General features: G+C 40.9%; 1 long non-coding RNA gene across 2 annotated transcripts; it reads right to left on the bottom strand.

Annotated features, from left to right (window-relative positions):
• Window positions 1–465: 465 nt before the first annotated feature.
• LOC133549704 (uncharacterized) lies at window positions 466–22,929 on the bottom strand. 2 transcript variants are annotated; one of them, XR_009806146.1, is made up of 5 exons: window positions 22,645–22,929; window positions 7,668–7,916; window positions 7,501–7,586; window positions 7,370–7,435; window positions 466–948 (listed from the first exon to the last, which is right to left on the bottom strand). It is a non-coding gene; the product is annotated as an uncharacterized LOC133549704 (long non-coding RNA). The 2 variants fall into 2 exon arrangements; XR_009806145.1 differs by lacking the exon at window positions 466–948 and adding an exon at window positions 5,008–5,641.
• Window positions 22,930–27,360: the final 4,431 nt, after the last annotated feature.

Below are 27,360 nucleotides of genomic sequence, written 5' to 3'. Positions count from 1 at the left end.
TTATAAAGCCAGGACAAGCTCCTCACCTTTTTCAATGTATAGGAACACATTAGAGATGCCATGTTTGGGATTAATTGGCTGTAGTTCAAATGTTTTTATTTTATTTTATTTTAATTCAGAAATTAGACAACCAAACCACAGTAATGATGTTACGTCCATTGCGCCAAATTGGTATAATTTGCTTGTTTTAACTATTTCAAAATAAATTGTCATTTTTCAACTCTAAATCTGATAAGAAAAAAATGTGTACTGGTCGAACTCAGATACGGTTTTAAAAATGTTTTGTACAAAGTTCTTTAATAGAACATTACTCATTTGAGTTACGTGACTGAAAGTAACATAAGCGAGTTTTTAGCATAAAATTAGCACATAACTGAAATATAGCATCATGGCATTTATAGAGTGTTGGCCTTAAGCATATTTTAGGGATTTTAACAAAAAAATATCAAAAAATAAATAGGTAAAAAGGTAAAGTTAGGTAACATGAATGTGCTTAAGTAATTTTGCCATTTCCATGCCAAAGTATAAAATGCTTGTATATGAAATAGGGCTTCCCTATTACAAAATGAGCTAACTTGATGCCATATACATGCTACTGATTAGAATTAGCAATTTACATGGTGTTTCCTACACCTCAAAATTAGGTAATGAAAACCCCAACTAAGATGCACGTTACAAGTAAATGATAAATAAATAAATAAATGGGTTGTACTTGTATAGCGCTTTTCTACCTTCAAGGTACTCAAAGCGCTTTGACACTACTTCCACATTTACCCATTCACACACACATTCACACACTGATGGAGGGAGCTGCCATGCAAAGCGCTAACCAGCACCCATCAGGAGCAAGGGTGAAGTGTCTTGCTCAGGACACAACGAACGTGACGAGGTTCGTACTAGGTGGGGATTGAACCAGGGACCCTCGGGTTACGCACTGCCACTCCTCCACTGCGCCACACCGTCCCAAAGAGAAAGAGAAAGAAAGAAAGAAAGAGAAAGTTTGTTACAAGTACAATACTTACAGTATAAATACTTTGTAGGGTGCACAATAAGACTGGATTGGTCATTAAATTTCATGACAAAGTCTACATCCTGGCTAGGAACACCGTATTCTTTACACTACTGCCATCTAACATCTTGGAATTGCAACTGCATGCAAAGTCCACTATATAATACTTGCTACAGAGACTGTATAAAATCAGAAAATATAACTGGACAGCACTGTTATCATAATCAACTCATTTTCAAATGTTACATTAGGCATTTTTATTTTATTAATAAACAATTGTCATTTACTAACTCACACCAAAGTACAAAAAATTGGTACCATTTAATTCCGGTATCGATTCTCAAGTACCTGGTAATCGGTACGGTATCTGTTCGAATGTGGAAGGTACCCATTCTTAATTATTACAGGTACGGTATGTTAAATTCCATTGAATCTTTATCACATTGGACACCAGACTGATTACAGTTGAGTTGAGTAATGCTCGCGGGTACATGGAAGTCAGACAAAGAAGACTAATTAGAGAAAGGAATGACAGCATTGATGCATACAGCCCAGGTCACATCCTGATTCCCATCAGGCCCGTGGTCATCGTCATGATTTTATTATAATGCAGCGGCATGTGTTTTTTGTTTACGAACAAGTTGGGAGGACGTAATCTGCTCAGAGTATCGCTGCTGCTTCACTTCAGAGGAATGGGTCCTCTTAGAGAAACAACTCTGACAATGAGCTTGGCAGCAGCCATGGGACAGCTTGACTTTGTTTCATGCACAAGGCGGCTTTCCCCTTTCGCGCGGAAAGGTTTACAGTGAAACATTTCTAAACGCTCTGTACACGAGTGTTTGTTGCCATCATTTCAGGAGCACTTGATGACTCATGTATTTCTCTCTCATCTGTCGCCATGGCTACTTGTTATCTACTGCTGAGCTCACCAGCAGAAAAGAAGCCCGACGTGTTTTTGATTTATATGGTCGGTTAAATTTTGTGCGTCAGCAGACATTACATTGTCCCACTGAAGGCTGACATCCTTTTCCACTAATAAATCAGTTGATTCTTCAAAGGAAGAACCCTACTCTTTGCTAAATATAAAATAGATGATCCAGATGCAGAGTAGTTGTTAATACTGTAGCGCACAGTCAACATTTGCGCAACAGGTACATTTCAATTGCTGTGGCCTTTATTTGACCTGACAAAATGGTAGGAAAGAGCACTGGACAATGAAGGTCTACAACAGTGGTCACCAACGCGGTGCCCGCGGCACCAGGTTGCCCGTTAGGACCAGAAGAGTCGCCCGCTGGCCTGTTCTAAAAATAGCTCAAATAGCAGCACTTACCAGTGAGCTGCCTCTGTTTTTTAAATTGTATTTATTTACTAGCAAGCTGGTCTCGCTTTGCTCGACATTTTTAATTCTAAGAGAGACAAAACTCAAATAGAATTTGAAAATCCAAGAGAATATTTTAAAGACTTGATCACTTCACTTGTTTAAATAAATTCATTTATTTTTTTACTTTGATTCTTATAACTTTCAGAAAGACAATTTCAGAGAAAAAATACAACCTTGAAAATGATTTTAGGATTTTTAAACACATTTACCTTTTTTTTCCTTTTAAATTCCTTCTTCTTCTTTCCTGACAATTTAAATCAATGTTCAAGTAAATTTATTTTTTTATTTTAAAGAATAATAAATCAATTTTGATTTAATTCTTCATTTTAGCTTCTGTTTTTTCAACAAAGAATATTTGTGAAATATTTCTTCAAACTTATGATTAAAACTCAAAAAAATTATTCCGGCAACTCTCGAAAATCCGTGGAATCAAATTTAAATCTTATTTCAAAGTCTTTTGAATTTGTTTTAAAATTTTTGTTCTGGAAAATCTTGAAGAAAAAATGATTTGTCTTTGTTAAAAATATAGCTTGGTCCAATTTGTTATATATTCTACCAAAGTGCAGATTGGATTTTAACATATTTAAAACATGTCATCAAAATTCTAAAATTACTCTTAATCAGGAAAAATTACTAATGATGTTCCATAAATTATTTTTAAATTTTTTTCAAAGAGATTCGATTAGTAAGTTGTATTTTTATTTTTTTAGGTTGAATGTTGAATTTTACAGAGTCGAAATTGAAGATAAACCATATTTCAAAATTGTATTTTTATTTTTTTGGTGTTTTCTCCTCTTTTAAACCGTTCAATTAAGTGTTTTTTTCATAATTTATTCTCTACAAAAAACCTCCTGTGAAAGGAAAAAAAATGTACAACGGAATGACATAAAGAAATACCCATTTAAAAAAAATATATATATAGATTTATTTATTAAAGGTAAATTCAGCAAATTGGCTATTTCTGGCAATTTATTTAAGTGTGTATCAAACTGGTAGCCCTTCGCATTAATCAGTAACCAAGAAGTAGCTCTTGGTTTCAAAAAGGTTGGTGACCCCTGCTCTACAATGTGGTAGTGACATCATGGTAGTCCTCTAGGCTTCGATCAGCACCATAACGCTGATGCGCTTAGCTTCCTGGGTTCAGTGTTTTGAAGTCCAATTGGCACCTACTAGTGGAAACCAAATAAGGCAACACATTTCTACTTCGAAAAGTGTCCTAATTATCCTTGAAGGTCACAATGGAAATGTCGTCATCTCAGGTCTGATTCTATAACGGGATGCACATCAACGACTTTTAAGTAATTCTAGTTAACCCAAATTATGCTGGTCCACAACAAAACTGAGCTTGTGTAAAACATTTTCAAATAGTCCTGCTTTAGCGTTTTATGACTGAGCTTTTTATCTTAAGTTTATTTAACAGCAAAACTTGGGTAATAGATTTGTTGAATGACGGGTCCTGGTTTCATTACCTGGAAGCTATTGTATTTTGCACTTCTTTCTCGTTGCCCTTCAGTTTAAATATTTTCCAAAGGAAAACATTTTCTACCGTTTGTCCCTTTTGGGGTTGTGGGGGGTGCTGGAGACTATCTATTTAAAATGTAAATAAAAAAATAAATCCTCCCTTGTACTGCAGTTGACTATTAGAAATAGGAATCTTAAAACAAACTCACAATTTGATTCTATTACGAGTCTTAGTGTGACAAGTCAATTCAATTCAGAAGTGATTCTGGATTCAAATCGATTATCCCAATATGTTACTTGGCATAAAAATTTGAAAACCTTTTCAAAACAGGTGACAGGTTACAAAAGCTCCTTTTGGTTGCTTACGAATGAGCATGGAGATGGCATAAACACGTTTTAAAAATGTTTATCTTAAGAAAAAAATACATAAATATATATATTTTTAAATTATGAATCAATTCAGAATTTGAATAAATAAGGATCTAGATTTGGATTTGAAAACATTTAATTTTAACGTACCTTAGTGACTTTAGTGACAAGTGTGCGAGAAATTTTTTAAAATTGTTCTCTTATTTTCAAACACAAATGTTGACAGGTATGGGTGCGAACACATGGGGATTTAAAATATTCATGTTAGTTACTGGGCTCCATAAGTGATAAATTCATAGATAACATACACAACTTTGTACATTGAATTTATCCCAATAAATGTGACAAATCATGATAAATTACAGGTTATTATTTGCTTGCATTAATAAAAGTTGCCAAAGAAAATACACCAATACTTGGGTACAATTGCAATTTAGTAGTCAGAATGTCATAATGGAACATTTTTTAAAGGTTTTACTGAACTGCAAGCCACTGATGTGCTCAAAACTTGGTGAAAATAAGTAAAAACATAGTAAAACGGGACGGCGTGACGCAGTGGGAGAGTAGCCGTGCGCAACCCGAGGGTCCCTGATTCAATCCCCACCTAGTACCAACCTCGTCATGTCCGTTGTGTCCTGAGCAAGACACTTCACCCTTGCTCCTGATGGGTGCTGGTTAGCGCCTTGCATGGCAGCTCCCTCCATCAGTGTGTGAATGTGTGTGTGAATGGGTAAATGTGGAAGTAGTGTCAAAGCGCTTTGAGTACCTTGAAGGTAGAAAAGCGCTATACAAGTACAACCCATTTATTTATTTATTTAAAAAATTAAGTGCACATTTGGAAAGTCTTTGCAGTTTGTAATATACTGGCAAACAAAGTACAGTTATTAATCAATAATGTAGTAACACACTCACAAACAACCTAACATAGATCACCATTTACTCTTCTTTAGTTGAAATAGTTGATGAAACAAACAAGTTTGTTTACCTTTTTCAGATGACAATGCTGATCTCTTTTTTTGGTACAATGCGACCCTAGCTCGTTGTGATTACTTACAGATGTCCAACTCTATCCAGGAAGCTAAATCGATTCACATTTAGTCCGTAGTTGCAACTTGATGCTCCAGTAAAGTTGGTTCATCCTTGCTGTGATTGTGCCTCTTCAAGGTAATGTGAGACATATCAGCCGTGGTGATATGAACAACATCGTCTTGCAGGACTTGGTCTTTACAGATGTTAGATGTCCTGCATGTGGTGGCTGTCCGTTTAGCAAAGACATGTGTTTGATTTAATTTAACCTATTTTTCTTGTTTATGCTCGCATGTAGCTATCGGCGTGAGCAGAGCAGCAGCACCAGATGACTGGCAGGAGTCGCCAATGCTTGCTGAGGACGGTGACTGCTGCTTGCTTTCATCTCAGAGTATCTATCACACAAAAAAGTCTCAGAGACACAAAAAGAAAGAAGAAAGTCGCTAGTTTTGTCGCTAGTAGCTGTTTAGAAGAAAAGTGGCCCAGAGGATTGGCAACACTGTCGGCGCCACCCTCAAGTATTCGTTTTGCTTTAAAATGGTATTTTAAATTTGATGTGCGCCGATGATAAAAACGTTTGTCGTTGCAATACCAATAAGTTACCTTAGTTTTATCCATTGTTCTGTTTTGAAGCGGAATGGGCTGCTCCTCCTCGCAATAACAGACCGCGTAACAAAATGCTATCGGAGGGTCTGCCCTGCAGGTTGAATTTAAGGACCAGAAATAGACAATTACGAGTGGAAAGTTGAAATTTGTTTTCGCTCGCTCAAACAAACCATTTTAATCTTGATTGTTTTTCCTGGCTGAGACGCGGCAAGCTCGTTACTTTAAGATTTCCCTCGAGGACAGTGCAGCGAAGATGAAACAAACACCTTCCCTGTCAACAAGACCTGGAAAGATGAACTCTGTTCCTTTGCCACTGCTTGCAGAGCGACTCCAGGCCTAACACACAGGCTTAACACACACACACCAGGGGCCATGGCTACATATGCACACACACCTCTAACCCCATCCCAGCCTTTGCCACTGCTTCACCCCATGTGGTATGATGGACAACAGAGCAGTGCCCCCCGTGGCTGGCAGCTTTGGGCCAGATGCCTTCCCAACGCCTCCGGTTGCAAGTGTTGTGGTTTCTGTGTGAAATGTTTGTTTTCTTATCGGCTATTGAGTTATTTTGCTTGGCTCCCGTCTGTGCCTCCTCCCCATAGGAGCCTAGTCTGAGATCAAATTTTTTTAAATTCTCATCCTTCCCCAGCGTCTACCTTTTGCCCACCTTTTACGGGTGCCGTATCGGCGACCCATCAATGTTCCTGTTCAATGTTTGTCTGATCTTGAACGGTTTTGTGGTGAAAATTAAATGTTGTTGTACTTGTGCAATGACAATAAAGAGCATACCGTACCATATTACATATTTGCCAGCCTTGAGACCTTCGAACTTGTGACATGGCGGGGAGGTTGGTGTTAGCGGGGGGTGTATATTGTAGCGTCCCGGAAGAGTTAGTGCTGCAAGGGGTTCTGGGTATTTTTTCTGTTGTGTTACAGTGCGGATGTTCACCCAAAATGTATTTGTCATTCTTGTTTGGTGTGGGTTTACAGTGTGGCGTATATTTGTAACAGTGTTAAAGGCCTACTGAAATGAGATTTTCTTATTCAAACGGGGATAGCAGGTCCATTCTATGTGTCATACTTGATCATTTCGCGATATTGCCATATTTTTGCTGAAAGGATTTAGTAGAGAACATCCACAATAAAGTTTGTAACTGTCGGTGTTGAGAGAAAAGCCCTGCCTCTACCGGAAGTCACAGACGATGACGTCACATGTTGAGGGCTCCTCACAAAATCACATTGTTTTTAATGGGAGCTTCCAACAAAAAATGCTATTCAGACCGAGAAAACGACAATTTCCTCATTAATTTGAGCGAGGATGAAAGATTCATGTTTGAGAATATTTATAGCGATGGACTAGAAAAAAAAAAAAAAAAGAAAAAAAACGAGTTAAAAAAAAACCAACGCAAATGCATTGGGACAGATTCCGATGTTTTTAAACACATTTACTAGGACAATTCTGGGAAATCCCTTATCTTTCTATTGTGTTGCTAGTGTTTTAGTGAGTTTAATATTACCTGATAGTCGGAGGTGTGTCTCCACGGGTGTGTTGACGCGCAGTGTCTCAGGGGAGTCGACGGCAGCTATGGACGGCACAAGCTTAGCTTTTCTCCGGTAAGAACTGACTTTTTAACCACAATTTTCTCACCGAAACCTGCTGGTTGACATGTGGTCGGGATCCATGTTCTCTTGACCGCACTCTGATCCATAGCAGGTGGCTGCCTGCTTCTCTGCCTTTTACGGGGTGATCAAACACCTTCATTATTTCTTTATTAAACAGGGGCGGTGACATGCCAAATGTCTGAGAATTCTTACTAGCTGCCACAGCCAATGCAACAGCTTCGTCAGATAGCAGGCTCACTATAAAAGCTGTTGATCAAAAACTGATGAGCACTGATGAAGAAACTTTTCGGAGCAGTCCGACTCCCCGGTGAATTAGGAGAGGGCGGGATCATTATCGAGAGCCTGTCCAAAGCCAGTGAGCGAAGAGTGGGGGCATTCTTTTTCTGCAGAGTCCATGTTGGCCAGTAGATTTGTGACGATCAGTTTAGCCGGAGTAGGAGCCTAATGCAGAAAAGAAATAATAAGAATTATAACAAAAAACACAGTTAAAAAGGAGTGAAGAAAAACAACTAAGGATGTACACAAAAGGTGTGGAGAAACCGAAAGTGCATACAAAAAGTCTAGAGAGGAAACAGTTAACACTACACAGCAACACCAGGGCAGAGCCACAAGAAACGAGAAGCGTGAGTGGAGCCAAAGCAGATGAACTGTTATGATCTGATGCCCGGATCATACCATATTGTTGCTTTGTTCCTTTTTATATCACATTTTGTAGTTTGACCTCTGTTTTGCTCTGTCACCATGGTTGCATATGGTTTCCACCTGCTACTCTCGGTTTACGCACACCTATTACTATTGATTACTGCCTTATTTAAGCCTGCCCCTTTTGTTCTTTCTGTCTCGGATCCTAATTTACTTTCACGCAACAGATGACGACTACTTTCCATTCTTTACTCACTAGCTTTCGCGCTACGTTGTATTTTTCCCTAGCTTTCATGCTAGTTGTTTTTTTTCTCCCTTATTGTGCCTTTGTGCCAAGTATAGTGTTTCTGTTTGTTTCCCTAGCTCCCATGCTAGCGCCATTTGTTTGCCTTTTCTGCTTAGCACCAGTGTTTCTGTTCGTTGCCTGTTTTCGAGTTTAATAAATCTTAATTTCTTACCTCACGCTGTGTTCTTGCCCGACGCATCCCTGGAAGAACAAATCCTGCATCGCTATGCCAAACAAGTCTCACATGAACACCGCTAAAAAGGGTGAACCATTGGGAATTTATTGACTGGAGAGCTTAAATAGTCAGGAGGAAGTGAGTATCAGCTGTGTCCTGCCCTATAATCCAGAAACAGGCACTGCAACGTAAGGCAGATAGACAGCGGCAGAGCTGCCAGATTATGACACTATCAGAAGTCTCAATAAAGTTGTTCATAACCCGCGGTAATAAATGTCATTTAAGGAAAGGGAGAGTCAAAAAGGGGAATATAAATAATTAATATGGCTGTTTGCAGCTTGCTTAAAGTAACATTGGCAAGTGCCCCACTTGCTAGCTTTTGTTATCATTGGTGGTTTATCAGAACATATAAGTATTTTTAATGTCTGTATCTTTTAAAATTATTTATTATATTGACCAAAAACTGCATGTTGACCCGCTGTCTCGTACTCATGTCCACGCAGGGAGCGCATGCACATACACTCAGTGGCCTTGTGGTTAGAGTGTTCACCCTGAGATCAGTAGATTGGGAGTTCAAACCGAGTCATACCAAACACTATAACAATGGAACCCATTACCTCCCTGCTTGGCACTCAGCATCAAGGGTTGGAATTGGGGGTTAAATCACCAAAACGATTCCCGGGCGCAGCCACCCCTGCTGCTCACTGCTCTCCTCACCTCACCATGGAGTGAACAAGGGGATGGGTCAAATGCAGAGGACACATTTCACCACACCTATTGTGTGTGACAATCATTGTTACTTTAACTTTAACTTTAACTTAACTTAACTTAACTTTAACTTACTTTAACTTAACACAAAAGCAAGCCCAAAGAAGCAACTAACGATTTGCAGTCATGGTGTTGTTACGGAATTCAATCATAGCCAACGTCTGTCTTATGTGGGATGTAATTGAATTGCTCAAAGGAGGAAGCAGATGGAATATAATGCATGCAATCAACACTCATGCATTAAATTAGTGCCGTCTAGGCAGCCACGTAAAGGTTGCAAACAGCACTTTTAATTGAATCAAATAAGAATAAACCCTAATCAATCCCAGTAATAATGGAATTGGAGTTTTACAATCTCAAAACTCTCTCAGTTTATATATATATATATATATATATATATATATATATATATATTTATTTATATATATTTATATACACACACACACACACACACACACACACACACACACACACACACACACACACACACACACACACACACACACACACACTGTATTGCCATATGAACTTGAATTGCCATCCAATTCCTAACCTATAGGGTTCAATATGATGTCGGTCCACCGTTTTGCAGCTATTACAGCTTAAACTCTTCTGGGAAGGCTGTCCACGATGTTGCGGAGTGTGTTTATAGGAATTTTTGATCATTCTTCCAAAGCGCATTGGTAAGGTCTCACACTGATGTTGGTGGAGAAGGCCTGGCTCCCAGTCTCCGTTCTGATTCATCCCAAAGATGTTCCGATCGGGTTCAGGTCAAGACTCTTTGCAGGCCAGTCAAGTTCATCCACACCAGACTCTGACATCCATGTCTTTATGGACCCTGCTTTGTGCACTCGTGCACAGTCATGTTGGAAGAGGAAGAGGCCCGCTTCAAGCTGTTCCCACAAGGTTGGGAGCATGTAATTGTCCGAAATGTTTTGGTATCCTGGAGCATTCAAAGTTCCTTTCACTGGAACTGTGGGGCCAAGCCCAATTCCTGAATCACAACCCCACACCATAATTCCTCCACCACCAAATGTCACATTCGGCACAATGCAGTCCGAAATGTACCGTTCTCCTGGCAACCTCCAAACCCCGACTGATCCATCAGATTACCAGATGGAAATGTGTGATTCATCACTCCAGAAAAGGCGCCTCCACAGCTCTAGAGTCCAGTGGCGACGTGCTTTACACCAGTGGTCCCCAACCTTTTTGTATCCGCGGACCGGTTTACGCTTAATAATTTGTCCCGCGGCCCGGGGGGAGTGTCCTTTTTTTTTTTCTTTTTCTTTTTTTTCTTCTTCGTCATGAAAACGGGACGTTTTTGTCATGAAAAAGAGAGTTTTTTGTGGTTGGTGCACTATTTGTAAGTGTATATTGTGTTTTTTATGTTGATTTAATAAAAAAATTAAAATTAAAAAAAAAAAAAACATTTTTTTTTTTTATAAAAAATTCTTCAGCCCGGTGGTTGGGGACCACTGCTTTACACCACTGCATCCGACGCTTTGCATTGGATTTGGTGATGTATGGCTTAGATGCAGCTGTTTGGCCACGGAAACCCATTCCATGCAGCTCTCTGCGTACTGGACGTGGGCTAATTGGAAGGTCACATGAAGTTTGGAGCTCTGTAGCAAAAGACTGTGCAGAAAGTCTTTGCAATATGCTCTTCAGCATCCGCTGACCCCTCTCTGTCAGTTTACGCGGCCTACCACTTGGTGGCTGACTTGCTGTTGTTCCTAAACTCTTCACGTTTTTCTTATAATAAAGTTGACTATGGAATATTTAGGAGCGAGGAAATATTAGAACTGGATTTGTTACACAGGCGGCATCCCATGACAGTTCCACGCTGGAAATCCCTGAGAGCCGCCCATCCTCTCACAAAAGTTAGTAGAAACAGTCTCCATGCCTAAGTGCTTGACTTTTTACACCTGTGGCCGGGCCAAGTGATTAGGACACCTGATTTTGATCATTTGTATGGGTGGCCAAATACTTTTGGCAATATAGTATATATATATATGTATATATATATATATACTATATTGCCAAAAGTATATATATATATATATATATATATATATATATATATATATATATACATATATATATATTTATATTTATATATATATAATATATATATATATATATATATATATATATATATATACATATATATATATATATATATATATATATATATATATATATATATATATATGATTAATAGATATGTCTTTGAGAACCAAAACTTGAGAGCCCTGACCTCAACATTTATCAAATACTTTTGGATTGAGCTTATTGTTTGTGATTTCAGTGACCTTTAGCTGCTTTCAGACACTCATATGGTTTCCCTATAGTTGTAAATGTAGCTTCATATATGCTCAAACACACACATGCTGTTTCTGCTTTACAAGATGAGAGTAGAAGCTGCGTTTAGAGCGGCACGTTCTTAAATGTGGTGTAGTTGGTATGTGGTTGCTCTTTTTTTAAGGCCAATAGTTCACCGACACTTATTTAATTCAAAATTTGCTGCCTTTATTAGAAGCCGGCACATGTTCCCCGAGAAGACATGGACACCCACATTGCCACACATACAATCTCACTATGTGACTGTGGGCTCTTTCTGTTTTTTACTCAGCACCAGTCTCTCACTTTATTACACAGAGAGAGTGGGCTTGAGTAATGAGACTTAATATGTAATCCAGGCCTCCCTGTTCTTATATTTGCCTTTACTCCTCTCAGTTTTCCCACCCTTTCCCCCACCTTTAAATGCTTCCATGAAAAGAGTGTCTTCAATTTTCCTGTTGAAGCCACACATTCCTCAAAGCAGTAAGTCAGATGCTCCTTATCTCCTGTCAGCAGTCATGGCGGTGGATCACTTCAGAACACAACATTGCAGGGAAGTTGCAGATAAACGTTTTGTAAAGATGACACGAACATCTGAATTGTGCTGTCAAGTAAAGACCGAAAAACAAGAACATACTAAGGGATGGTGGTTTGCTCATTTTGGCTATTCAAAGCTATTTCTTTTTTTTTTCAAAATGTTCGACAGCTAACTTCCTATAAATGAGAGCGTCAGATCACCAGCCAACACTTCTCTCAAAGTTGTTTGTCTAAATACTTGCTTTGCTCTAATAATGAAAAACAGAATGTTACGTTTTCATACCCGCACAATTAATGGCTATTTTTCTCATTATTCTATCACTGACATGTTATCAAAGCTCTTGCATGTTGAAATGTTACCTTAATGCGCAAGACACAGAAATCAATCAAACATAGTGGTACATATTTTCTTTTAAAAGGCAGCTTTCACGTTGACAACAAACATTTTTTCAGTAAATGAATACGCTCTACATTTATAGAATAAGTGTGAGATCTTCTGCTGTTTGCCACTTCTACTTCATTACATTCTAATTTTTCATTCAACAACAACATCATATAGAATTGTTCAGACCCTCTCGGACAGAAGCATCACAACTTTTTCTAGTAAGGGCCACATTTAAAAAAATAAAAAATACTGGGGCCATTTTGATACTTTTTGTACATTAAAAGTGCCATATGTAATAATTTCATGTCAAGTCATCATTAAATGGCCCTGATATGTCACGAGGCATTAATAATTAATCCATCCATCCATCCATTTTCTACTGCTTGTCCCTTTTGGGTTCGAGGGGGGTGCTGGAGCCTATCTCAGCTGCATTCGGGCTGAAGGCGGGGTACACCCTGAACAAATCGCCACCTCATCGCAGGGCCAACACAGATAGACATACAACATTCACACTCACATTCACACACTAGGGCCAATTTAGTGTTGCCAATCAACCTATCCCCAGGTGCATATGTTCATGTTCTTTTCAAATATCTATTTCTTTTAGTTCCTGTTTGCGCTCTTTTGTTTGTTTGGTTATTATGCCGACTTATTAGTTTCACCTGCCTCTGGTGTTCGATACACGCACCTGCTCTAATAAAGACACCCTTAATTAAGCCTGTCTTTGCCAGTCAGTCGGCCTGGCGTCATTGCTTGTTTTCACGCTATACCATAGTTCATGTTGTTCGATGCATGCCATGTCCACGTAAGTGTGAGACTTGTTTGGCATATTGATGCCGGAGTCGTTTTTCCAGGGATGCGTCGGAAGCGATGAACACAACAAAGGTAAGATATAAATTATTTATTTAACAAAAAGGGAGCTCCAAACAAAAACACTGGAGCTAAGTAAGGTGAACAAAAGATGCTAGCGTGAGAGCTAGGATGTACAAATAAACTAAACTGGGCACGAAGGCATAAAAATGTAAAACAAAACACAATTAGCATGTGAGCTAAAAATAGCAGGTGGCTTAGCATATGAGCTAGCGAGAAAAATACATACAGTCGTATGAAGAGGGTGGTCACTGTTGCGCGTAGGCAAATTAGGATCCAAGCCAGAAGAATGAAAAGGGGCGAGCTCAAATAGGGAAGTAATTACCGGAAACAGGTGTGCGAAAACCGAGAATAGCAGGTGGAAATAATATGTAACCATGGTGACAGACTAAACAGGAAATAACAGGGCCAGACGGAGAATGAAAACAAAACTGGAACAATAAACAATAATATGAGTAGATCCGAGTACGGATCTTAACAGTAATTTGTGTTTATTTCTTGCCAGTTTCGTGTTTGTTCCAAGCCATAGTTTATGCTGTTTGTTTCATGCCACAGTCTTGTGTTTGTTCCACGCCAGAGTTTATGTTTGTTTACCTCATGCCCTGCCAAGATTTCTTAAGAAAATAAATATGTTCCTACCTGCAAGTCTTGTCCGGAATAGTCCGGACAAGACATCCCGGGAGAACAAACCTCGCAGTAAGCTGCGACTACCCCCACCCCACCCGTCATGATTTTAATATTATTATCCATCCATCCATCCATCATCTTCCGCTTATCCGAGGTCGGGTCGCGGGGGCAGCAGCCTAAGCAGGGAAGCCCAGACTTCCCTCTCTCCAGCCACTTCGTCTAGCTCTTCCCGGGGGATCCCGAGGCGTTCCCAGGCCAGCCGGGAAACATAGTCTTCCCAACGTGTCCTGGGTCTTCCCCGTGGCCTCCTACCAGCTGGATGTGCCCTAAACACCTCCCTGGGGAGCCGTTCGGGTGGCATCCTGACCAGATGCCCGAACCACCTCATCTGGCTCCTCTCGATGTGGAGGAGCAGCGGCTTTACGTTGAGCTCCTCCCGGATGACAGAGCTTCTCACCCTATCTCTAAGGGAGAGCCCCGCCACACGACGGAGGAAACTCATTTCGGCCGCTTGTACCCGTGATCTTATCCTTTCGGTCATGACCATAGGTGAGGATGGGAACGTAGATCAATCGGTAAATTGAGAGCTTTGCCTTCCGGCTCAGCTCCTTCTTCACCACAACGGATCGATACAACGCCCGCATTACTGAAGATGCCGCACCGATCCGCCTGTCGATCTCACAATCCACTCTTCCCCCACTCGTGAACAAGACTCCTAGGTACTTGAACTCCTCCACTTGGGGCAGCGTCTCCTCCCCAACCCGGAGATGGCACTCCACCCTTTTCCGGGCGAGAACCATGGACTCGGACTTTATTATTACTATTATATAAATAAAATGTTTTAAGTTAATTGAAATTATGCATGCAAGTAGTACAAGTAGTAATACTTGTGATTAATCATTATTGATCAAACTTCAAAAGTGGTATTAATCAGATTTATTTTTTAAATAATCGTTTGACAGCACTGCTAATAACATATCACATTATTATCAATTAATTAGTTTTATTTTTTCAATTTTCCAAAATTGGCCCCCGGACCTGTCTTTAGGCACCACTGCTCAAAGTATGCTTTAGTTTGCAACCTTTTGTAATCTCTGCACATTTTTGCCAATCTTTGTCATTTTGGCCAATCAACTTGTCCCTGAGCAGTGTTCAAACCCGCACGTCAACTGTCGAACCAATCAGGTGTGCATGACCCATTCATCTCTTCATGTCCTTGTTTACACTGACAGGGATGCTGACATGGGATATATTGAAGCGAAGTGAAGTGAAATATATTTATAAAGCCCTTTGCTCTGGTGACTCGAAGTGCTTTACATAGTGAAACCCAATATCTAGGTAACATTTAAACCAGTGTGGGTTGCACCGGGAGTAGGTGGGTAAAGTGTCCTGCTCAAAGACACAACGGCAGTGACCTGGATGGCGGAAGCGGATATCGAACCTGGAGCTGTAAAATTGCTGGCATTGCCGCTCTACCAACTGAGCTATGCCGCCCCATAGTCATTGTTTTTTATTTACAAATGAAAATCACTGCAAAGGATGACTGTCAATGGTTTTCCAATGTTCTCAACGAAAGGTGGGGTCAACGAGTCAATGAGTAATGTGTTGGAACCTAAATGAACATGTATTTGTAAAGTTAGTATTCTTATATGATGCTTTTTCTCTCGTGACTCAAAGCGCATTACATTGAGAAACCTATTATCTACATTTAAAGGGTTTCTGCATTTTTGGGGGGAATTTTGCTTACCGTTCACAATCATTATGAAAGACAAGAAAACAAAAGTTTTTTGTTTTTTTCCGCTTTCAAACATAAAAATCGGCTTGTTCTTGGTGGTTCGCAATGCAGCGAATGGGAACAATCAAGTCTACCACTAAATCACTTTAAAATGCATTAAAAAAACGTCAACAGTATTTACGTTCTGTAACTTGCATAATACAATACGAAGTTCCTGCAGTCCTGGGTTCAAATCCAGGCTCGGGATCTTTCTGTGTGGAGTTTGCATGTTCTCCCCGTGAATGCGTGGGTTCCCTCCAGGTACTCCGGCTTCCTCCCACTTCCAAAGACATGCACCTGGGGATAGGTTGATTGGCAACACTAAATTGGCCCTAGTGTGTGAATGTGAGTGTGAATGTTGTCTGTCTATCTGTGTTGGCCCTGCGATGAGGTGGCGACTTGTCCAGGGTGTACCCCGCCTTCCGCCCGATTGTAGCTGAGATAGGCGCCAGCGCCCCCCGTGACCCCAAAAAAGGGAATAAGCGGTAGAAAATGGATGGATGGATGGAACTTGCATAATAACCAAATTAGCAACATTGTTATTGTAAGAGTAAACACTGAGGAACCATTTTTCTAGCGTAGTAAAACATCGGCGTGGTACAGTATAAACCGTAGAAGCTAACTAAGGCAAGAGATAAGCTTGCTTCTACGTGATCACGATATGTGTTAGAGTTTGTAATGCACATCACACAGCGATAGAACACCAATCTGTACTGACTGAAAAACATGAACAATCATTTTACAGCATCTGTAAAGTATTAGCCCACATTTTATGTTTTATTTGTACACAGCTAGCCACATAGTGTATAATGTTTGTCATGATGCATGCATGTGTCATGATTGATATTAAAGTGACTCATTTGATTGACAGTTGTCTCTTTGGTCCAGCTGCCCGGGGACGTTTTTTCTGGTTAATTATGGGCAATCCCTCCATTTATATCAAAATAGCTTGGCTTCAAGTTCCACATTTTGCTGCTTCTGTTCACTTTCACCTCACTCTCGGCTTCCGTTTGCTCCGACGTATCACTCTTCCTTTGTGCTTGCTTCTAGAAGCATTAGTTCATTCTCCAAACATTCAGATTAAAAAAGATAAGGTTGTGAATGCTAATTCGTCCAAAATTAGTCGTCTTCGTTGTTTGTTGCCGAACCTGCCATGATTAGAACACACTCGCGTTTGATTCCGGGAGTAGAAACACACATTGTTGGACGTGCGCTGCTAATGAAATGGAAATAAATGCGCCGAATAATTAATTGATTAAAATCACCATAATACAGCAAATATTGTACATACGACATGTTGTTATGAACGTGTCTGTTACTATATTACATAAAGACTTGCAGTGTGTATATACAACTGGAGGGTTTTGAATGCCACAACGGTGAATCCCATTAGTTGCATCTTTCAAGCGTTTTTTTTTTCCTCATCTTTAAAATCCCCCCCAATAAAGACATGTGTGTTCTTGTCTCTCATAATGTTTGGGAACGATTGGCAAAATTCCAAAAAAAGTGCAGTTTCCCTTTATGCTAAATTTACATCAGTGTGTGTGAGAGCAAGCTGGGCGAAGTATTTATTTTTATTTATTTATTTAGCCTTTATTTAAGCAGGTAAAATCCCATTGAGATCAGAGATCTCTTTTCCAAGGGAGACCTGGCCAAAAGGGCGGCAGCAAAGTTAGAATAATAACAGTTAACAGTAAACACATAAAACATCAAGATTACAACGTTAAAACTTGCTCACATACAGTAACACATGTGCATACAGACAAGGTAGACTGCAATCCTTTCACAGAAGCTTTAAACTCATTTAAATGTAACAAGGCCTTGAAGTTGACGATTTGATTGTAGGTTATTCCAAGTCTTCGGTGCTAAAAAACCTAAATGCTTTCTTGCCCAGTTCAGTTCTTACATTGGGGATGACAAATTGCAGAACATTCATTGAACAAAGATTGTGACTTCCTTGTTTCATTGCTAAAATACAACACTGATAAGATGGGGTGATACCCAGAATAGTTTTATAGATGAACACATACCATACCATGGTTGGGGCGGGTGCGTGGTTGGGGCGTGGTTAAGAGGGGGGGAGTATATTTACAGCTAGATTCACAAAGTCAAGTATTTCATATATATATATATATATATATATATATATATATATATATATATATATATATATATATATATATATATATATACATATATATATATATATATATACATATATATATATGTACATATATATATACATATATATATATATATATACATATATATATCTATATAAGAAATACTTGACTTTCATTTGATTGACATATATATATATATATATATATATATACATATATATATATATACACATATATATGTACCTATATAAGAAATACTTGACTTTCAGTGAATTCTAGCTATATATGTATGTATATATATATATATATATATATATATATATATATATATATATATATATATATATATATATATATATATATATATATATATATATAAAAGAAATACCTGAATTTCAGTGTTCATTTACACCTTTTTTTTTTTGCAAATAATTATTAACTCTAGAATTTGATGCCAGCAACAGGTGACAAAGAAGTTGGGAAAGGTGGCAATAAATACTGATAAAGTTATAAAGTTGAGGAATTCTCACCAACACTTATTTGGAACATCCCCCAGCTGTGCAGGCTAATTGGGAACAGGTGGGTGCCAGCTTCCATGAAATGCTAAGTAATTCACAAACAAGGATGAGGCGAGGTTCACCCCTTTTGTCACCAATTTGTAAGCAAATTGTCGAACAGTTTTGGAACAACATTTCTCAACGAGCTATTGCAAGGAATTTAGGATTTTCACCATCTACGGTCCATAATACCATCAAAAGGTTCAGAGAATTTGGAGAAATCACTGCACGTAAGCGATGATATTACGTACTTTTGATCCCTCAGGCGGTACTGCATCAAAAACCGACATCAGTGTGTAAAGGATATCACCAAATGGGCTCAGGAAAACTTCAGAAAACCACTGTCAGTAACTACAGTTTGTTTATACATCTGTAAGTGCAAGTTAAAACTACTATACAAAGCCAAAGCCATTTATAAACGACACCCAGAAACGCCGTCGGCTTCGCTGGGCCCGAGCTCATCTAAGATGGACTGATGCAAAGTGGGAAAGTGTTCTGTGGTCTGACGAGTCCACATTTCAAATTGTTTTTGGGGGAAACGGTGAACGTCGTGTCCTCCGGACCAAAGAGGAAAAGTACCATCAGGACTGTTCTCTGTGCAAAGTTGAAAAGCCAGCATCTGTGATGGTATCGGGGTGTATTAGTGCCCAAGTTATGGGTAACTTACATATCTGTGAAAGCACCCTAAATGCTGAAAGGTACATAAAGGTTTTGGAACAACATATGTTGCCATCAAAGCAACGTTATCAACCTTTTGATGATTTTACGGACCGCATATGGTAAAATCCCTAAATTCCTTGCAATAGCTCATTGAGAAATGTTGTTCTAAAACTGTTCGACAATTTGCTTACAAATTGGTGACAAAAGGGGTGAACCTCGCCCCATCCTTGTTTGTGATTTACTTAGCATTTCATGGAAGCTGCTTTTATAACCAATCATGGCACCCACCTGTTCCCAGTTAGCCTGCGCACCTGTGGGATGTTCCAAATAAGTGTTTGATGAGCATTCATCAACTTTATCAGTATTTATTGCCACCTTTCCAAACTTCTTTGTCACGTGTTGCTGGCATCAAATTCTAAAGTTAATGATTATTTGCAAAAAAAAAAAAAAGTTTATCAGTTTGAACATCAAATATGTTACATCAAATAACATCAAATAAAAAAGAACATCAAATAAGCGGTCAAGCTGAAGAAGGAGTCCTATTGGGTTCTTTGGCTCATAGGACTCCGGAGGCAGTGGACAGGTACCGACGGGCCAAGCGGTGTGCAGCTTTAGCGGTCGTGGAGGCAAAAACTCGGACATGGGAAGAGTTCGGGGAAGCCATGGAAAACGACTTCCGGACGGCTTCGAAGCGATTCTGGACCACCATACGCCGCCTCAGGAAGGGGAAGCAGTGCACTATCAACACCGTGTATTGTGCGGATGGTGTTCTGCTGCCTTCGACTGCGGATGTTGTGGATTGGTGGAGGGAATACTTCGAAGACCTCCTCAATCCCACCAACACGTCTTCCTTTGAGGAAGAAGTGCCTGGGGAATCTGTGGTGGGCTCTCCTATTTTTGGGGCTGAGGTTGCTGAGGTAGTTAAAAAGCTCCTCGGCGGGAAGGCCCCGGGGGTAGATGAGATCCGCCCGAAGTTCCTTAAGGCTCTGGATGCTGTGGGGCTGTCTTGGTTGACAAGACTCTGCACCATTGCGTGGACATCAGGGGCGGTACCTCTGGATTGGCAGACCGGGGTGGTGGTCCCTCTCTTTAAGAAGGGGGACCGGAGGGTGTGTTCCAACTATCGTGGGATCACACTCCTCAGCCTTCCCGGTAAGGTTTATTCAGGCGTACTGGAGAGGAGGCTACGCCGGATAGTCGAACCTCGGATTCAGGAGGAACAGTGTGGTTTTCGTCCTGGTCGTGGAACTGTGGACCATCTCTATACTCTCGGCAGGGTTCTTGAGGGTGCATGGGAGTTTGCCCAACCAGTCTACATGTGCTTTGTGGACTTGGAGAAAGCATTCAACCGTGACCCTCGGGAAGTCCTGTGGGGAGTGCTCAGAGAATATGGGGTACCGGACTGTCTTAGTGTGGCGGTCCGCTCCCTGTATGATCAGTGTCAGAGCTTGGTCCACATTGCTGGCAGTAAGTCGGACACGTTTCCAGTGAGGGTTGGACTCCGCCAAGGCTGTCCTTTGTCACCAATTCTGTTCATAACTTTTATGGACAGAATTTCTAAGCGCAGTCAAGGCGTTGAGGGGTTCCGGTTTGGTGGCCGCGGGATTAGGTCTCTGCTTTTTGCAGATGATGTGATCCTGATGGCTTCATCTGGCCGGGATCTTCAGCTCTCACTGAATCGGTTCGCAGCCGAGTGTGAAGCGACCGGAATGAGAATCAGCACCTCCAAGTCCGAGTCCATGGTTCTCGCCCAGAAAAAGGTGGAGTGCCATCTCTGGGTTGGGGAGGAGACCCTGCCCCAAGTGGAAAAGTTCAAGTATCTAGGAGTCTTGTTCACGAGTGGGGGGAGAGTGTATTGTGAGATCGACAGGCGGATCGGTGCGGCATCTTCAGTAATGCGGGCGTTGTATCGATCCGTTGTGGTGAAGAAGGAACTGAGCCGGAAGGCAAAGCTCTCAATTTACCGGTCGATTTACGTTCCCATCCTCACCTATGGTCATGAGCTTTGGGTCATGACCGAAAGGATAAGATCACGGGTACAAGCAGCCGAAATGAGTTTCCTCCGCCGGGTGGCGGGGCTCTCCCTTAGAGATAGGGTGAGAAGCTCTGCCATCCGGGAGGAACTCAAAGTAAAGCCGCTGCTCCTCCACATTGAGAGGAGCCAGATGAGGTGGCTCGGGCATCTGGTCAGGACATCAAATATGTTGTCTTTGTAGCATATTCAACTGAATATGGGTTGAAAATTATTTACAAATCATTGTATTCCGTTTATATTTATATCTAACACAATTTCCCAACTCATATGGAAACGGGGTTTGTAAATTTATATTTCATCACTATGGCAGCAATGGGATTGTCCGACCCCACATAATCATTTTGGTACTCCCCAACTGTTTGCAACCAAGTATGAAACATGACTCCGTCTGCTAACAAACCCAAATATGTCAAGGGGATTTTTCGCTTTAAACAGTTTGGCCTTGGTGGAGGTCTGCAGGGGATTGTATAGTACACTTCTCTTTAGTTATCATGGAATTGCAAAAAAACCTATACAATTATGACCAAAGTAATTTTGAAACTTCCTTAAAAACGCACATATTCAGACAAGGATAGGAAAGTATTTTAGTGTTCAAATAAATTCCTTATAAGGAGTTAGTTCTGAACAGAATATATGTTTTTTTTCGAGTAATGTTCTGGCAGTCCTGAAACCGGACAAACATCAGACAAAGATGTTTGCAAGACGACCTGAGAAAGACTCATACATTATATTAATCTCTTCCGTGCTGAGATGTCCTTTGGTGTTCCAGGAAAGAAAAGCTTGTCTGGGAGCCGTTGTACTCAAAAGCACAGATGCTCTCACTCGTCCACTCTCCTCATCACTCCATCTGGGGACTTCTCTCTCTCTCTCTCTCTCCCAGCTTCTGATCTCTTTGCATCCTTCCTTCCCTCTCATTTCAAATCTTCCTTTACGTATGCCATGGCCTTCAACGCTGCTTCCTTACGTATTGGTGTGTGCTTCAACAGCAGGCCTCTGGAGTAAGTGGCTTCTTCCTATTCCAGGTTGAACTGGGCGACAGCCTAATAATTGATTCCCTCTGCGATTCAGTAAGAAAATCCCGTTCAGCGTTAAGAGAAATGGAATTGGTGCAGCTTGTGTGCCCTCTGCTCTCTTCTGTGTGTTAAAGCCAAGTACAGGTGTGTGCATGCTGCACATGCTAATAAATCAACAAAGAGAGGACACTTTTATGTCTGTATATTTTCTAAGACAGCTACTTGACTTGTCTGATATCTTGATTAAATCGGTTTAATCCAAATGACTGCGTGCATATCAGATGTTCCTTCCGTCTGTTAGTGCACTCCAATACTTTTTCCTCCCTGGAAAGCAAACAGGACCATGCACGTCATTGTCAGAGCCCACTGTCACTCACCTTCATGTACATTCAGTATGTACAGGTTCACGTAATCAGTAACACGGCTCCGTTTGAACTCCCAAACAACTCGTACAAACATCCATGCACGGCCTGCTCTCTGTCACGTACCATCTCCCTCTGGCTTTGCGGACCTCCCTGCTGCACAAGCTGTGTGACTTGGCACGTCTTAGCATTGCACCGGAAAACAGCACCCAGAAGGGCTGTGTTTGTGTGCAAGAAAAGATGCCGAATGCACTCTGCACTATGTGTGCAAAGTGTTGGTGTTTATGTTAAGCGCCATTACACAGGTGGCTCCAGTTTGCCGTGGAACCTGTAGCTGATCCCACATAGCAGAAACACACCCACAATTCCAAACTTGTCACCTATCATCTTCTTGGTTTTGTTTCTTTCTTCATGCCAACGAGTCCACTCCTCGCCTATCCCTAGACTCCATTTGAACTCCTTATTTTTCCTTTGCCCCCCTTTGGCTGTTTGACTTGGCCCCTTGCCTGGGTTTGCACACATTCTGTCCCCCAGTTATGCTCATTTGGGAGGATTATTTTTCTTTCATGCTTGTTGTGCCTTCCCGTGTAGTTTCTCTCTACCGCCTGCCCCAAGCTCCTTGTGCAAGAGCATTTCTCAGACCACTTATCTGACAGGCAAGTTGAATGATGCAACCAGTTTAGCATCAGGAACGCTATTCATTTAAAGTTATATCTCCCAGTCAGGTTACGTATCATGGCAATGAGACATACAATATTATCCATTTCAAATTGAGAGAAAACACTATCAAAAACAATTTCTCAACACAATGTTTATTTTAGCTGTATCTGGTTAAGCACATCTTTCTTTTATAGCCCTTGTTTTATAAATCCTTGCCTTTTGACCAATCTGAGCTGGTCTAATTGGCTCCACATCTGGGCACTGTGTGTGGTGTTAGGGGGGATGTCATGACTATGACTAATGACTAATGGGAAAGATGCTGGCTTTTATGGTTTCATTCTTTTTGCCCTCTACTTAATTTCTCAAATTGAAAACAAAATAATTTTTGCCAGTCATTTCTTGAGTCAACAATGGATTTCCCAAACCTTTTTTAGCTTGACACCCAAATTACAAATGTGGTTTCTCCCCGGCACCCAAACTTGCTAAAATACACCATGAATTTCTACAACTGTGAAAACTGTTTTTGTTACAACATACATGACTCAAAAACAATTTGCCTGTCTCCTTGATAGTTATTATCTAAGAAATGATTATTTACATTTCACTCTGACCATCGGCCACACCAAGGCCGCCCCAAGGTAAAGCAATGTATTTGAATTTTTTTTTTTTTCAACTTAATTTAATCAAACTTGGTTATAGTACAAACATTTGTATTAATTTATTTGGAACATGCATACATTCACAATAAGGTAGGTCAAAGTTTTCCAGTAAGCGAAAGCATCGTTTATTTAATCCTACCCGTTTCTGTTTCATAGCAATTTCAAACACATTTGTTTGTACTCAACCTATAACACACACAGTGTATAAATAAATGAAGGACTACTCAAGTCAATGCATCACACGTGTAAATAAGTTGGGAAATAAATACATAAATAAATAATAAACAAGGTTTGCATAAATAAACAGTAAACAGTAAATGATGATTCACGTGATTGACATATAAGGTTATAAGGTTCAAGCTTTATCAGGAATTTTTTCTTTGTACTTTGTAAACCGAGTTTGAACAGTTTCTTAAACTGGATCATATTAGTTTTGGTTTCAGTTTCACTTTATTACTATTATCATCAGACTAAAGGTCTATACAAAAAAAACATGCAACACTAAATACATAAAAACAGCTCACGCATCAATAAACAGTACTAAACAAGACAATCGTACCAATATTTACACAAAGGTGACCAATATCTCACATCACTGACACAAGGGTTAAAATTTTAGTACTTTGTTTAACTTTGTTGCTTAAATGTTTTGTTGCTTAATTTACAATTTAGGGGGAGCCATATGTAACAATTTCATGTCAAGTCATCATTTATTGAAGTAACCTTGTGTGTCAGCGTGTCTGTGATCTTCTTTTAATTCTCTTTTGTATATATATATTTTAATTATTTTTAAATATATTTTATTATTATTATTTAATTTTTTTGAATTTTCCCCTCCCTCAGGGGAGAATCTGACAGGGCGGTAGCTGGTTGTTCCATCTCCATCGTTGGAGTCCCTGCGGGTGGGGTGTGTAGTTTCCGTGGCCCCGTGATGGGCGGTCCTGGGGTGGCCGACCTGAGTGGTGTGGCCTGGGGCTGGCCGTGCCGTGCTTTCCGGGGTTAGGGGTTTTGCTGCTGGGGGCCTGGTTGTTGGTGGGGCGGGGGCGGCCCCCCCTTCCGGTTGTGGGGAGTCTCTGGACCCCTCGGGCGGGGCGCCCCGCCTTTCTGCCCGTGTGGGGTATGGTCTCTCGCTGGCTTGAGGGCTGGCTGTCTCCCGCTTCTCCCGTGTCTTGTCCTCTGCCGGGCGCATCTGTCTAAGGTCTGCTGCTGGCTCTTCCGTGGTTCCTGTCGCTGGCCGGGCTTGCTGCGTGGGGCCGGTGGTTCGTGGTTCCCAGGGTGCCACAACTGCTGTTTGTGGGTTGGACTCTGGCTCCCGCACACACTGGGAGTCAAATATATTATACATACAAATACACATATACTCACATACACACCGTTATTCATACATACAAACCCTGTTTCCATTTGAGTTGGGAAATTGTGTTAAATGTAAATATATCAATCAATCATCAATCAATGTTTATTTGTATAGCCCCAAATCACAAATGTCTCAAAGGACTGCACAAATCATTACGACTACAACATCCTCGGAAGAACCCACAAAAGGGCAAGGAAAACTCACACCCAGTGGGCGGGGAGAATTCACATTCAGTGGGACGCCAGTGACAATGCTGACTATGAGAAACCTTGGAGAGGACCTCAGATGTGGGCAACCCCCCCCCTCTAGGGGACCGAAAGCAATGGATGTCGAGCGGGTCTAACATGATACTGTGAAAGTTCAATCCATAGTGGCTCCAAGACAGCAGTGAGAGTCCCGTCCACAGGAAACCATCTCAAGCGGATCAGCAGCGTAGAGATGTCCCCAACCGATACAGGCAAGCGGTCCATCCTGGGTTCCGACGAGCGGTCCATCCTGGGTCTCGACTCTGGACAGTCAGTACTTCATCCATGGTCATCGGACCGGACCCCCTCCCTAGGAGAAAGAAAAGAAGCGGCAGATCAACTGGTCTAAAAAGGAGGTCTATTTAAAGGCTAGAGTATACAGATGAGTTTTAAGATGAGACTTAAATGCTTCTACTGAGGTAGCATCTCGAACTGTTACCGGGAGGGCATTCCAGAGTACTGGAGCCCGAACGGAAAACGCTCTATAGCCCGCAGACTTTTTTTGAGCTCTAGGAATCACTAATAAGCCGGAGTCTTTTGAACGCAGATTTCTTGCCGGGACATACGGTACAATACAATCGGCAAGATAGGCTGGAGCTAGACCGTGTAGTATTTTATACGTAAGTAGTAAAACCTTAAAGTCACATCTTAAGTGCACAGGAAGCCAGTGCAGGTGAGCCAGTACAGGCGTAATATGATCAAACTTTCTTGTTCTTGTCAAAAGTCTAGCAGCCGCATTTTGTACCAACTGTAATCTTTTAATGCTAGACATGGGGAGACCCGAAAATAATACGTTACAGTAATCTAGATGAGACGTAACAAACGCATGGATAATGATTTCGGCGTCTTTAGTGGACAAAATGGAGCGAATTTTAGCGATATTACGGAGATGAAAGAAGGCCGTTTTAGTAACACTTTAATGTGTGACTCAAAGGAGAGAGTTGGGTCGAAGATAATACCCAGATTTTTTACAGATTCACCTTGATTTATTATTTGGTTGTCAAATGTTAAAGTTGTATTATTAAATAGAGGTCGGTGTCTAGCAGGACCGATAATCAGCATTTCCGTTTTTTTGGCATTAAGTTGCAAAAAGTTAGCGGACATCCATTGTTTAATTTCATTAAGACACGCTTCCAACTGACTACAGTCCGGCGTGTTGGTCAGCTTTAGGGGCATGTAAAGTTGGGTGTCATCAGCATAACAGTGAAAGCTAATACCGTATTTGCGTATGATGTCACCTAGCGGCAGCATGTAGATGCTGAAGAGTACAGGGCCAAGGACCGAACCCTGGGGAACTCCACACGTTACCTTAACATAGTCCGAGGTCACACTGTTATAGGAGACGCACTGCATCCTATCAGTAAGATAAGAGTTAAACCATGACAGGGCTGAGTCTGACATACCAATTCGTATTTTGATACGCTCTAATAAAATATTATGATCGACGGTATCGAAAGCAGCCCTGCGATGAGGTGGCGACTTGTCCAGGGTGTACCCTGCCTTCCGCCCGATTGTAGCTGAGATAGGCGCCAGCGCCCCCCGCGACCCCGAAAGGGAATAACCGGTAGAAAATGGATGGATGGATGGATGGTATCGAAAGCAGCGCTAAGATCGAGGAGCAGCAACATAGATGACGCATCAGAGTCCATCGTTAGCAATAGATCATTAGTCAATTTTGCGAGGGCTGTCTCAGTCGAGTGATTTGCCCTGAAACCGGATTGAAAGGTTTCACATAGATTGTTAAACGCTAAGTGCTCATTTAGCTGCTCTGCAACAATTTTTTCGAGGATTTTCGAAATAAAGGTAAGGT

The sequence above is a fragment of the Nerophis ophidion genome, linkage group LG03 (genome assembly GCF_033978795.1).
Source record: "Nerophis ophidion isolate RoL-2023_Sa linkage group LG03, RoL_Noph_v1.0, whole genome shotgun sequence".
NCBI lineage: Eukaryota > Metazoa > Chordata > Actinopteri > Syngnathiformes > Syngnathidae > Nerophis > Nerophis ophidion.
This window is presented reverse-complemented; position numbering and strand designations above follow the sequence as displayed.